Source organism: Canis lupus, chromosome 18 (assembly GCF_048164855.1).
Source record: "Canis lupus baileyi chromosome 18, mCanLup2.hap1, whole genome shotgun sequence".
Classification (NCBI taxonomy): Eukaryota; Metazoa; Chordata; class Mammalia; order Carnivora; family Canidae; genus Canis; species Canis lupus.
In genome coordinates, this window is record NC_132855.1 from 34,876,321 (window position 1) to 34,889,389 (window position 13,069).

Consider the following 13,069-nt stretch of genomic DNA (forward strand, 5'->3'; position numbering starts at 1 on the left):
TATTTCTTCACTTTGGTTAATAATTGATTGATATATTTGGCAGCTCCCACATTCGGGGCATATATATTGAGGATTGTTAAGTCCTCTTGTTGAATAGATCCTTTAAGTATGATATAGTGTCCCTCTTCATCTCTCACTACAGTCTTTGGGGTAAATTTTAGTTTATCTGATATAAGGATGGCTACCCCTGCTTTCTTTTGAGGACCATTCGAATGGTAAATGGTTCTCCAACCTTTTATTTTCAGGCTGTAGGTGTCCTTCTGTCTAAAATGAGTCTCTTGTAGACAGCAAATAGATGGGTCCTGCTTTTTTATCCAGTCTGAAACCCTGCGCCTTTTGATGGGGTCATTAAGCCCGTTCACATTCAGAGTTACTATTGAGAGATATGAGTTTAGTGTCATCATGATATCTATTCAGTCCTTGTATTTGTGGACTGTTCCACTGAACTTCTTCTTAAAGGGGAATTTTAAGAGGCCCCCTTAAAATTTCTTGCAGAGCTGGTTTGGAGGTCACATATTCTTTCAGTTCCTGCCTGTCTTGGAAGCTCTTTATCTCTCCTTCCATTTTGAATGAGAGCCTTGCTGGATAAAGTATTCTTGGTTGCATGTTCTTCTCATTTAGGACCCTGAATATATCCTGCCAGCCCTTTCTGGCCTGCCAGGTCTCTGTGGAGAGGTCTGCTGTTACCCTAATACTCCTCCCCATAAAAGTCAGGGATTTCTTGTCTCTTGCTGCTTTAAGGATCTTCTCTTTATCTTTGGAATTTGCAAGCTTCACTATTAAATGTCGAGGTGTTGAACGGTTTTTATTGATTTTAGGGGGGGGATCTCTCTATTTCCTGGATCTGAATGCCTGTTTCCCTTCCCAGATTAGGAAAGTTTTCAGCTAGAATTTGTTCAAATACATATTCTGGCCCTCTGTCCCTTTCGGCACCCTCGGGAACCCCAATTAAACGTAGGTTTTTCTTTCTCAGGCTGTCGTTTATTTCCCTTAATCTATCTTCATGGTCTTTTAATTGTTTGTGTCTTTTTTCCTCAGTTTCCCTCTTTGCTATCAACTTGTCTTCTATGTCACTCACTCGTTCTTCCACCTCGTTAACCCTCGTCGTTAGGACTTCTAGTTTGGATTGCATCTCATTCAATTGATTTTTAATTTCTGCCTGATTAGCTCTAAATTCTGCAGTCATGAAGTCTCTTGAGTCTTTTATACTTTTTTCTAGAGCCACCAGTAGCTGTATAATAGTGCTTCTGAATTGGCTTTCTGACATTGAATTGTAATCCAGATTTTGTAAATCTGTGGGAGAGAGGACTGTTTCTGATTCTTTCTTTTGAGGTGAGGTTTTCCTTCTAGTCATTTTGCTCAGTGCAGAGTGGCCAAAAGCAAGTTGTATTGGGAAAAAGAGAAAAAGAGAGGAGAGAAAGAAGGAAAGAAAAGAGAAAGAGAAAAAAAAGGGAAGAAAAAACAAACGAAAAAAAAAGAAAAAAAAAAGAAGAAAAAGAGAAAGAAAAAGAAAGGAGAAAAAAAGGGGCTGGGGGAAGGAAACAAATCAAAAAGCAAAAAAAAAAAAAAAAAAAGAACCACGGGGGAGTATCTTCTGATTCTGTGTACTTTAAGTCCCTTGGCTTCCCCTGGAACTTGTCCGTCTAGCTGGTCTTCTGGGGGAGGGGCCTGTTGTGCTGAGTTTCAGGTGTTAGCACTTGGGGGAGCTGCTCTGCCCCTGCCTGGTGCAGGGCTCAGTGGGGGTTGTTTACCCCGTGAGGCCGCAGGAGGAACAGCCCCAGTGGCGGGGCCAGCTCTCCAGCCCTGGAGTCAGCCCCCGCAGTAACCCCGGAGCTCTCCGTCTGCAGGGCCTGGAGGCCCCAGGGCGGGCCGCTGATCTGCTCAGCTGGGGCAGGAGCGTCCTCGCTGTCCTGGGCCCTCCCGGCCTCTGCCTGTCCCGGGGAAGGCCGGATCCTGGGCTGTGTCCCGGCGCCCTGTGCTCCGGGGCCTGCGCTGGTGGATTCGCGCTCCCGCCCCGCAGCCCCCTCCGCGGAGCCGCCCCCCGAGCCCCCCCGAGCTGCTCCGGGTCCCACCGTGCGCGCTGCAGCCCTTAGGGAGCTCGGCGCATCTCCCGGGGCGCAGGTGTCTGTTACTGTCCCCGGGAGCCCGAGGCCATCCCCGCCCTCCTGGGTCCTGCTCCACCTCCCTGGAGCCCCTTTCCGCCCGGGAAGGTCGGTGCAGCTCCTGCGTCTCCGGGACGGGGCTCTCCTGTCCTGGGGACACTCGCCCCGGCCTCAGCCCCGCTCCTCGCGGGGCCCCTCCCCCTTGGAGGCCTTTGTTTCTTTACTTCTTTTTCCCCGTCTTCCTACCTTGATAGAAGCGCGAACTCTTCTCACTGTAGCATTCCAGCTGGTCTCTCTTTAAATCTCAGGCCGAATTGATAGATTTTCAGGATAATTTGAAGATTTTCTAGGTAATTTGGTGGAGACAGGTGATTTGGGGACCCTACTCTTCGCCATCTTGCTCCTCCCCTCTTTGAAGATGAGGAAGTATTCATCTTATGACAAAGGGTTTTGGAGCTTCATAAAAATAGTGAATTGAGATAATAGGCAATGGGTAACAAAATATGCCACATTAGCACAAAGAAAATTTTAGCCTGAATGCAATTGAGAAAAATACATACACATAAAGCTCTTGGCCCTTCCCCATTTGCTTAAGAGTAGGACATAAATTTGTCAAGTTGTTCCTCCTCCCTTTTCTACCAGGAAGGACACAATTTAGTCACCAGTGACAACTCTAGACCCTTATCAGCCCAGAGATTCACTACAGGAATCAACATCTCAAACTTTACTTACCAGGCTTTATTGCCCATTAGTTCCCCCACACATTTACCTTCCCACAATCCCCAGCCTCGAAACTCAGTCTCTTTCCTTTGTCCTGTCACTTCTCTAAAACTTTATTGTTCTATTAAGATACTGCATAAGTCCAAGTTCTAACCACTCCTTTGAGTTATTCATCAATGAGAACTCCCATGTATATGTGCAATGCACAATTTTCTATTTGTCTTTCTCTTGTTCATCTTCTGTCAGTCTAATTTGCAGGGTCCTACCTGGAGAACCTCAAGACGGTAGAGGAAAAAGAAACCTTTTCCTCCCCTACATAGAGATTCAGCAAATTGGCAATAGTTCTACAAAAATTATTCCAATAAATATCTTAAATCATGAAGAGATTTAAATTGTAGAAAGAAAAGCAGGTATGATCACTCCATTCATTAAGACAATGAGGCTGGTGAACAACATAAGATGAAAGGGCCATATACTTAGCAGAACACTATGTAAATTATAAGCTCCTGTCTGGGAGATACCAGTGCGCTGTAGTGACGTAGAGGGAGAACACAAAGATGGCATGCGCCAGCCTACATTCCCACAAAGTACATTCATAGTCCCCTAGATATGCCAAGGCTATTGTCCTGCTAAAGCTCCAGGACAACCAATAGGCCTCCCTCACGGAAAGACTAAGGGTGAGTCTCAGTCTGCTGTCCTCACAATGCCCTGGAAGTGGCAACCTACCACGAACTCTCTGGTTACTACAGTCCTGTGAGATCGGGGAATGCCGAGTCCCCCCTGGCCACCAAGCCCAGGTCACCAAGGATATTCCTGGGGTGGCAGCAGCAAAGACCAGCACACCAGGCATGCATAAAAGCTGCACTCTGGGAAATCCTGGCAGGCTGGAGTGCAGCAGCAAGACAGCACGGAGATAGCACCCACCCTCCAAGGTCTCTGGAAAGGGCTGCAGGTGGCCCTTACATATGTATTTCATGAGAAGCCTCGCTCTCAAGCTGCAGCTGTAATGATGAAGAGCTGATAGGCCTCTTTCACAGAAAGGCTGACCTGCTGGGTCTGTTGCCTGTTGCTGAGCCCTGCAGATGGTAGCCCGTCTAAGAACCCTTTCCCTGTTGATTGGAATCCTGCAGGATGCCCGAGCATAAGCCCCACTGACCACGGGAGCGGGGCGATGCAGAGGTCGCCCCTCGCAGAAGCCCCAAAAACCGTGGCACCTGAGCCTACTGGCTGCCCCCCAGGGGACAGTGGCGGAGGGAGTAGGGCACAGAGATGCCACCGGGGCCGAGCAAGGCAGACGGAGGGTGCGGAGCTGGCACCTGCTGGGAAAGGAACATTTATAAAGGGGGGACGGGGGGGGACAGAAAGAAAAACCTAGAGTTCAAAAAAGAAACAACAACAAAATGGTATCTGCCAGCTAAAGCAAGACAGAGAGAGAGGGCACAGAGATGGTATCTGCCAGGAAACAAAAAAGAAAGAAAAAAAGGGAAGAAAGAAAAAAGCCTGGAGTTAAAAAAAAAAAAAAGATAGCATCCCGCAGCTGTAGCAAGAGCCCAAGGGGAGCCCCCCGCCCCCCCCAGTCTCCATCCCAGCAGAGGGCCTCGTGCGTGTTCAGGGAGATGCCTACCCCACAGGCCAACCTTCCCACGCGCCATGCGGCACCCCTAGACTGGCGGCCTCTGCACAGGGGGGTCGGGGGGCACAAGCAGTCTCTGTAGCCGAGTGGATCTTGGGGACATGAGCGCCATCGGTTTTCAGAGCTAGATGGTTTTCCAGGTTCCTCTCCCAGGTTCTGGTCTTAAAGCTGGGGGTGCCCCCTGTGGGGTTTGAACCCTTGGCTCCTCTGGGAGAAGCTCTGGGTTTCGAGTTCCCGCCCTATCACTGCGCCAGGGGTGAGGTCAACTGCCAGGCTGATGGTGTCCTAGTGTCTCCTACCTCCGTATGTTGGAGGGAGGTCAGTGTAGACCTCCATTTGCCCTGTGCTTAGGAGTAATTAGCATTTGGGGTTTTGTTTTGTTTTGTCTTTTTTTTTTTTTTTCCCAGAGGCATTTGTTCCAAATGTAGTGTAGCTTTGGTGTATTTGTGGAAGGAGTTGAGTTTACCTCTTAGGCTACCATTTTGAGCAGAACCTAGTTTTGTTGTGTGTGTGACCTAATGTATGTGCACAGTGTATTTTAGAATTTTCATTAAAATACAAGTGTGGTAAGCCATTAAGACCTACTGTCAATGAGGCCCAAGGGTGCAAGAGCACCTGGCTCTGAGGGTTCCAAACAGAGGAGGATCAGTCATTGGCCTTGACAAAATTCAAAGCCAGAGAGACAAGTGGTGGTGAAACAAGAAAGAAAATTATTTCAGTGAGGTCAATATTGGAAAGACAGCTGACTAACGTCTCAAAAAGTCTCTGAAGTGCAGAAAGTACTTCTCTGGTTTGTATAAAGAAGATGTGGGACAAAGGTCAGTGGGTAAGAGCAGGTGAGCAGTAAAGGTCAGGCTGATCATTGTGTTAAAGTCAATCCCATGGGGTCTTATTGGTATTAGGCCAGTCCCTATTGCTTGAAGGAGTAGTTTTGATTCCCAAAAAAGGGATGCTTTGCCTGCAGGGTCTTTTGCCTGAGTTAAAACATAAGCTGAAAAGAACTTAATCAGAAAGTGCAGGGGGTGGGGGTGTCTGGGCAACTTAGTGGGTTAAGCGACTGCCTTCCATCGGGTTGATCTGGAATCCTGGGATTAATCCTCGGGTGGGGCTTCCTGTTCAGTTGGGGGCCTACTACTCCCTCTTGTTCTGACACCCCCTCCACACACACTCATGCTCTTTCTCTTGCCTCACTCTCTCTCAAATCTTAAAAAAGAAAAAAAAAAAAAAGAAAGTGCAGATGGAGGCCAAAATGGGGGTAGTTGAAGTCCTCTTTCAGTACCAATATTTATTCCTTTATTAGGAATGTTGTGTAAGGATCTACTGTAGGCCAGGGACTTTCCTAGGTATCCAAGTACAGCAGGGAACAAATCTATGAACCACTGGAATCTACAAAGTAAAGGGGAAAGAGTCAATAAACATATTTTCAAGTAATGACAGATACGTGTTTCAAGGGGAAATAAAGCCAGATAATAGAACAGAGAGAGTGATGAGGTGTTGTTTTCCATGGGGAGACCAGAGCATTCTTCTCTGAGGAAGTGGCATTTGAAAAGAAAATTGAATACGTTAGAGTGAAACTGAGGGAGAAAAACGGGGAAGAGGCTGTAGCCATGACCCTGGGAGAAAAACCCAGGAGCACTGCAGGTGCATTAGGAGGACATTGTAGTGAGGACAGAGAGGACTTTAAGAGGAGTTTACAGTGTAGCCAAAAACAACGATTATTTTAAAATACCGTTCTACTAGTAGCATTTACTTCAGCTTTCTCATTTCACACCAAATGGAAAATTCACAAGGGACAGAGATGGGAAGAATTTTACATGTGAATCACAGAATTTAGAACTAAAAACTCGTCTTCGACATAGTAGAAAAAAATCAAATCCCTAGGGCTCTAAGGACTGCTGAAAGAGAAAACTGTCAAATTTCCACTTACCCTCAACAAAAAGATACAGTCAGTAGCATCATCATCAAAACACTTAATGAAGAAGAACTGTGTGAAAGATGGAGCCACTTAGGGCATGTAAATGCCTCTACTAATGGTTATGGTAATTATTTAGTCGAAGAATATCACGTGTAGTTACCTTATAATTTGGGATATAAGCTATGTAAAACAAAATACAGGGTAATAGACTTTATGGGGCTAACCACAGTGAATGATGGCAGGGTTCTCAGGATTTTTTGCAATAATTACACATTTTACTCAGAATATTCCTTTATATTTGTCAGGCTCACATATAAACTCCTGAGATGTTGAAATCCTGTATGTCCAAAAAAAATCCCCATGCCATTTTGTCTCCTGCTTAATGTAGTCAATAACTGAGAGCCTCTACTTGCCCGCACATAAACAGCTTGGACATCTTCAAGGAATGATGAAAGTGTCTTGACAATGTTTCATAAACTGTTCATTACTGGGTGCCTGGGTTGCGCAGTAGGTTAAGCATCCCACTCTTGATTTTGACTCCAGTCATGATCTCAGGGTTCTGAGATCTAGCCCAAAGTCAGTCATCACACTCCATGCGGAGTCCTCTTGTCCCTCTGCCTCCCCCTCTGCCCCTCCCCCAGCTCCTGGGTGTGCGCACTCATATGTGCAAGCGCTCTTTCTCTGTCTCTCTCTCTCTCTCTCTCTCTCATAAATAAATAAATTCTTAGTTCATTACCTACTAGGATAGTTGAATGTGTGAAACCCAGTTAGTGCCCAAACAGTGATCAGGATTTTGTTGTAGATTTTTTTTTGTTTAATTCTTCAATTCTAGACCGCACACACACATACACACACATACACACACACACACACACACACTTGAGATACAAAAGAGGTAGCTAGCAACAAGGCAAACCTTTGAAAAATCATAAAGCAAATACTTAAAAGAAAATATGTTTTCCCTGGAACACTGCACAGTGCTTAGCTGGCATGTTGTCAGCAAACAAAAAGAAATTCAGTGTTAGCATTTATGACAGAGCACACAACATAATAAAGAGGATTTGGTCTGAATAAAGAGATGGTCCTAAAATGCTTCAGACCATCTGCAGCAGCACTTTAGGACCCGAGCAGCCTGGTGGCAGTCTTCTTTTCTATCAATTATTTGTTGCCAGCCCCCGAGATAAGAAACGAGCCCTACTGGTGTTATTAAAATAAGAAAAATAGGAAATCTCATTTAACATTGCCAACAGCTTCAACTCATTCTGAATCTCCCCATATAGCAGCCAATAATCCAATAATGATATTGTTTCCAGTAATATACTTAAATATATCTCACTACAAATAATTGTGTCTTGACACTCCATAAATGTTTTGCACAGTGAAATCTTTTTTAGTTCAAACATCTTCATTTTAATGATATTTCATAAAACTTGACTATTAGGTAAAATAAACCAGTACTGTAAGCAACTGTGCATAACCACATAAAGCACCTATAAGTCATCTTTTTTTTAAACCTAAATTGTCTTCTTATAGCCACTGTCAATGTTGATAAATTAAGCTTCACTTAGTTGTCCTGACTCACCTGGGTCTACCTTGTTGTCCGTTATAAACAAAGTTTTCTTCTAGATTTGCTTTCTTGGCCTCTTTCTTCTACACTCCCCCAATACTGACATGTCAGTTTTTGAATTTGGTGTTTTGCATGTTCGAACTGTTATATCAAATAAGCCTAGACTCTTTGATCCCTTCTAATGCTCCCCTGACACAATATCTAAAATATTTTTCCAGTTTTTTCATCTTGATTTCTCAGAGACCTCTTGTGGGAAAATTTTGTCAGTAAAAAATGTGAGTGACATCAACTGTGAACTGTGACATAAACTAGTAACTGACAGTTCATGCAATGGGCTATATTTCAGTACAGTTTGCAATGGTAATGGCATATATTTTGATTTTAATGTAATACCAATCATGGAAGAAGAATGTAGAAAACTTAGATGTTATCTCCATATAAAAAGAGAGAAAAATTTTAGAAGGACACGTGTAATACATAATGAGGAAGGGCTAGGCAGTACTGTTAGGAGGAAAATTTACTATACTAAAATCAGGGAGGAATTTAGGATGGGCAATATGTTAAAAGAGATTCTGCACTATGGTAAAAGCAGAATGATTTTATCAACAAAATGACACAGATGTGATTCACAAAGCAAAAGATGTCTTTGTCAGTAGGGGACCTGTAGTTAAGGTACAGTTTCTGGTAAGAACAATGACTGAGATGATATGGGAAGAATAAGGTTGTGTATATTAAAGGGAAATCTTCGAGCCCATGAGCTCAAGAGCATCTGCCTGTCAATTCTCCCACAAACCTGATCTACCAATCTGAAGTAAAATTTCATAGTCAAATTTTGAAGTCAAATTTTCATAGTTCCATGATGCCTCCTAGACTGGTCTCCTGCTATAGGTTCATGAGGAAATCCTGTAACAGGAAGTGCATCTACATGCGATCATATTTTGCTCTCTTATAGGTAGATCGATCATGTTATTTATAACACAAATGAAATTTTCTTTTTAAGTTTTCTTTAAGATATTTTATTCATTTGAGAGAGACAGAGTGAGCACACACTAGCAGGGGGAGGGGCAGAAGAATTTCTTGAATGATGGCCCAAGAATTCATTGACATGCTCTACTACACTCCCCCCTTTAAAAAAAAAAAAAAAAAGGATTTTATTTATTTATTCAGGAGAGACACAGGCAAAGGGAGAAGTAGGCTCCCTGTGGGGAGCCTGATGTGGACTCGATTCCAGGACTCCAGGATCATCCCCTGAGCCGAAGGCAGATGCTCAGCTCTGCTTCTGTCATGGTCATAAGAACATGCCCTGGGGAGCTCACTGGTGCCAGGAGAAGGGAGACATGCATCAGACATGTGCTCAGCTCCCCGGCACCTGGCACCTTCCAGTTATCACCTTAGTCAACTCTAGACCTATGTGAATGAGGGTGAAGCTCACTGATGTCATGCCACTGAATTTGGGATATCTTTGTTATACATCAATAACTAACTGATCCAAGGCTGTATCCTAAGCACAGACTAAGCTCTGAAGCATCTGTCAGCCTTGTGAGCTATATTATTAGCTCTGTTTTGCAAGAAACTAAAGTTTAGAGAAGTTCTCTAATTGAGTATAGTTTCTAGCCAGGCCTGCCTAAGTCTTTCTTCTTTAATCCTATCAATACCTTTCAGTGTTCTAGAAAATTCAGGTTTGATCCTTTTCTTGAACTTTCCTTTACCCTGCTTTTGGATGGATATACTCAGTGGGTAGGACTAGAAGGCTTTCTCTCTTTTGTTTTCTGTTTTTGACCGGAGTAATAATGACACTAACAAGGGCCTGATTGTGAAGCTGGAAAAAGCTAATCTGCAGCTATGCAATTGCTCTAATTTATGTTGCTGTTTCTTCTTCCAGAGACGTATACTACTCTTTCCTTTCAGGTACACATTTTTTTGTTTGAATCCTTCTCAAATTAAAGAGAAAAAGATCTGAAATATGTGCTTGGTGAAAACAACTCACCAACACTGTATGATCTTGATCCTAGTTAATTGCATTTTAACCTTATCTCTAAATGAGGAATTTATTTGTTTATTTATTCATTTTTAAAGATTTTTTATTTTAAGTAATCTTGATATCCAACATAGGGCTCAAACTCACAATCCCGAGACCAAGAGCCCCATGCTCTACCAACTGAGCCAGTCAGGTGCCCTGCTAAATGTGGAATTTAGGGCTTTTTTTTTTTTTTTTTTTAAGGGCTTTGTATTCTTTTAAATATACTTGAAGCATTTTCTGCTCTCCTTTTCTTTCTTCCTTATAAAGGAATAACTGGTATATATTGACTATGTCAATAGAAGGAAAATGAAATGAAGTAGGAATTCAGTAAGTAAACAGATATCATCAAGGAGTCTACAGGGGGATGGGAGACCACATGGAATCCTTGGGAATTAGAGGTAGCAGGAGTTAGGAGAGGCAGAGAAAATGCAGATATAAAAGAATAAAATCCGATATTTAATCTCATATACTCTTTTAAAAGTCCGTTGTCTTTTAAAAATGTAACTTTCAATTCAATAAGTATATCTTTTTAGTGCCAAGCGTGCTAAATCCATGTATAATACTGAAGAAATGTAGGACCTTATACTGCAATAAGAGGGGCTTGCAGCAACATTCTCCTTATATGTGATCAGCGTTTTTTTTCAAAGTTATATGATAAATATAACCTGTGGATTTTGGAGAGAGCAAATAAGCCACCATTTGGTAAGAGTTTTAGTTGATAAAACATTTGTGAAGAACAATTGGCAGTATAAATCAGAAGCCTTAAAAATTTGTGCCTTAGAGGCTTACTTAACATTCCTAATTATTAGAAAAAGGCAAGTAAGTGCACATGAAGACCACAATGAGATACTACCTCACACCCATGAGGATGGCTCTGGTCCTAGTTCACTAGGGCCACTAAAACAAAATACCACTGGCTGGATGGTTAAACAACAGAAATTGATTTCTCACAGTTCTGAAGACCAGAAATTTTTGTCAGGATCATGGCCATTTGGTGGTTTCTTAGGTTGTTCTCCTTTGCTTGAGATGCTCACTTTGTCTGTGTCTTCGCATTGTCCTTTCCTCTATGCACACATGGAAATGGACAAATCTCTGTACTTCCTCCTCTTAAGGACAGCAGTCCTACAGGATTAGACCCCTACCCTCATGACCTGTTATATCCTTAGAGCTCTCTCCTTCAAAATAGTCACATTGGGGGTTAAGTCTTTAACATATGAATCTGTGTGTGTAGGAGTGGGAGTGACATATAATTCAATTCATAATAATCTTATTGTTTACAATAGCACCAAGTGAGAAATATTTCAAATACCCACCAATACATCCTTAAATACATCCTTATACATTCATATGATGGAATATGATTTACATGTATATATTAACATGGAATGATGTCATGATATAGTGAGATGAAAAAAGATATATGCATGTATATGCTATAAATGCAATGTGTGTAGTGTGATCTCATTTTGTAAATATAGAAAAATGCATCCACAAATACATTTTTAAATTTCTCTTCCTTTCTCTCTACCTATATATGATCATCAGGAAAGATCATAAAGTAAACCTAGGAATAGATTTATTGAATAGTGGGTTATGATTGATTTTTCCTTTTTCCTTTAAAATTAAGTTATTGCTTGAGTATTTGTATCTGAACGTATTTTATTCATATATTCCTTAAGTAACATTTTCATTTTTTAAAAAAATCTATAAAAATTGAAAATACAATTTACAAAGAATTAAATCCTTAAGGCTTAAAAGGTAATCTGAAATAAAGAGGCTAAGGAGTCTATTGGATATTTTCCAGTATCCCTCTTAGGTTAGTACCAAAATCCAGAGGCTATGAATTTTGATTCATATTCTAAGCACTGAGTGTTATATACATATATCTGTTTCCTACTTTTTTTCATCTAAGGCAATGTTCTTCAGAAAATCTTATCCTTCATGCTAAGAAAATGATTGCTCTTGTGCCTACTGATAGATAAGTGGCACAGTCCCGACCCTGTAGTAAACTGGCATTCAGCGGGCTTTCCCCAGCTCCTTGAGAGCCGGGTATGCTACAGAACAGCTCTTTTTGGCGTCCAAGAACAGCTAGAACAGATCGTCTCTCACCCTGTAAGGCCAGCTGACATTTGATTCACCCACTGGCAGCCACCCGGTCCTCCTGCGAGCTGGTTGCACAGAATGGAGCACTTCATTGGCTCCTAGGCCCCAGGTCTGAAGGAGAGACCTAACAGCAGAGTGGGAGCCAGCTGCCAAGGACAGCGTGGGCGGGGTGAGGGATGACACTGAGGGGTGTCTCCAGGATCCTCTCCACAGCTCCCCCCACACTGTGAGTCCGAGCCCCCCTCTGGCTGCCTCCTTCCTGGCCGGGTGGCCTGCGGCTGAGAAGGAGCCCTTTTCTGCTTACCCTCGAGAGACAGCCTGGGGTCTGCCACGAAGAATCTAACTGAATCGACTGTGTTTGAAAATAAGTTTCTTTTGTTCTTGTCTTTGAATAAAGGATTCACTGGGTACGAAACGCTGGCTTCAAGTATCTTTTCCCTCAGACGTTTTTGATGATTCCATTTCTTCTTGTGACATATACCCCTGCTTCTCATTCCCTAGTAAAGCTGTTTCTTCTCTCTGGAAGTTTTACCAGGTTTTTCCTCATCCTAAGTGTTCTGAAACGTGTCTTCCGTTTATCCAGTGTCTCTGGAGGTCGTTTTTCCTTTGTCCTACTCGGTCCTCGATGAACCCATCCAGTCTGACACTTAGTGCAGAGAAATCCCGCTCTGCTGTTCGTGGCATGTTGTCTTCCATCCCTTCTGTCTGGTGTCTTCTAGATGGCCTACCTGACCGATCCCAGACCTTCTTCACCTATCCTACGTGTTTTAAATTTTTTTTTTAATTTTTATTTATTTATGATAGTCACAGAGAGAGAGAGAGGCAGAGACATAGGCAGAGGGAGAAGCAGGCTCCATGCACCAGGAGCCCGATGTGGGATTCGATCCGGGGTCTCCAGGATCGCGCCCTGGGCTAAAGGCCCGTGCCAAACTGCTGCGCCACCCAAGGATCCCTCCTACATGTTTTAGAAAGTTTTTTCACGCTCTGTAGGACTTTATTTCATAACTGC

The 13,069-nt window shown here is 42.9% G+C and overlaps 1 pseudogene; it reads right to left on the minus strand.

Annotated features, from left to right (window-relative positions):
• Positions 1–12,744, minus strand: part of LOC140609365 (centromere protein V pseudogene) — an 85,819-nt pseudogene extending 73,075 nt beyond the window's left edge.
• Between the last annotated feature and the right edge of the window lie 325 nt (positions 12,745–13,069).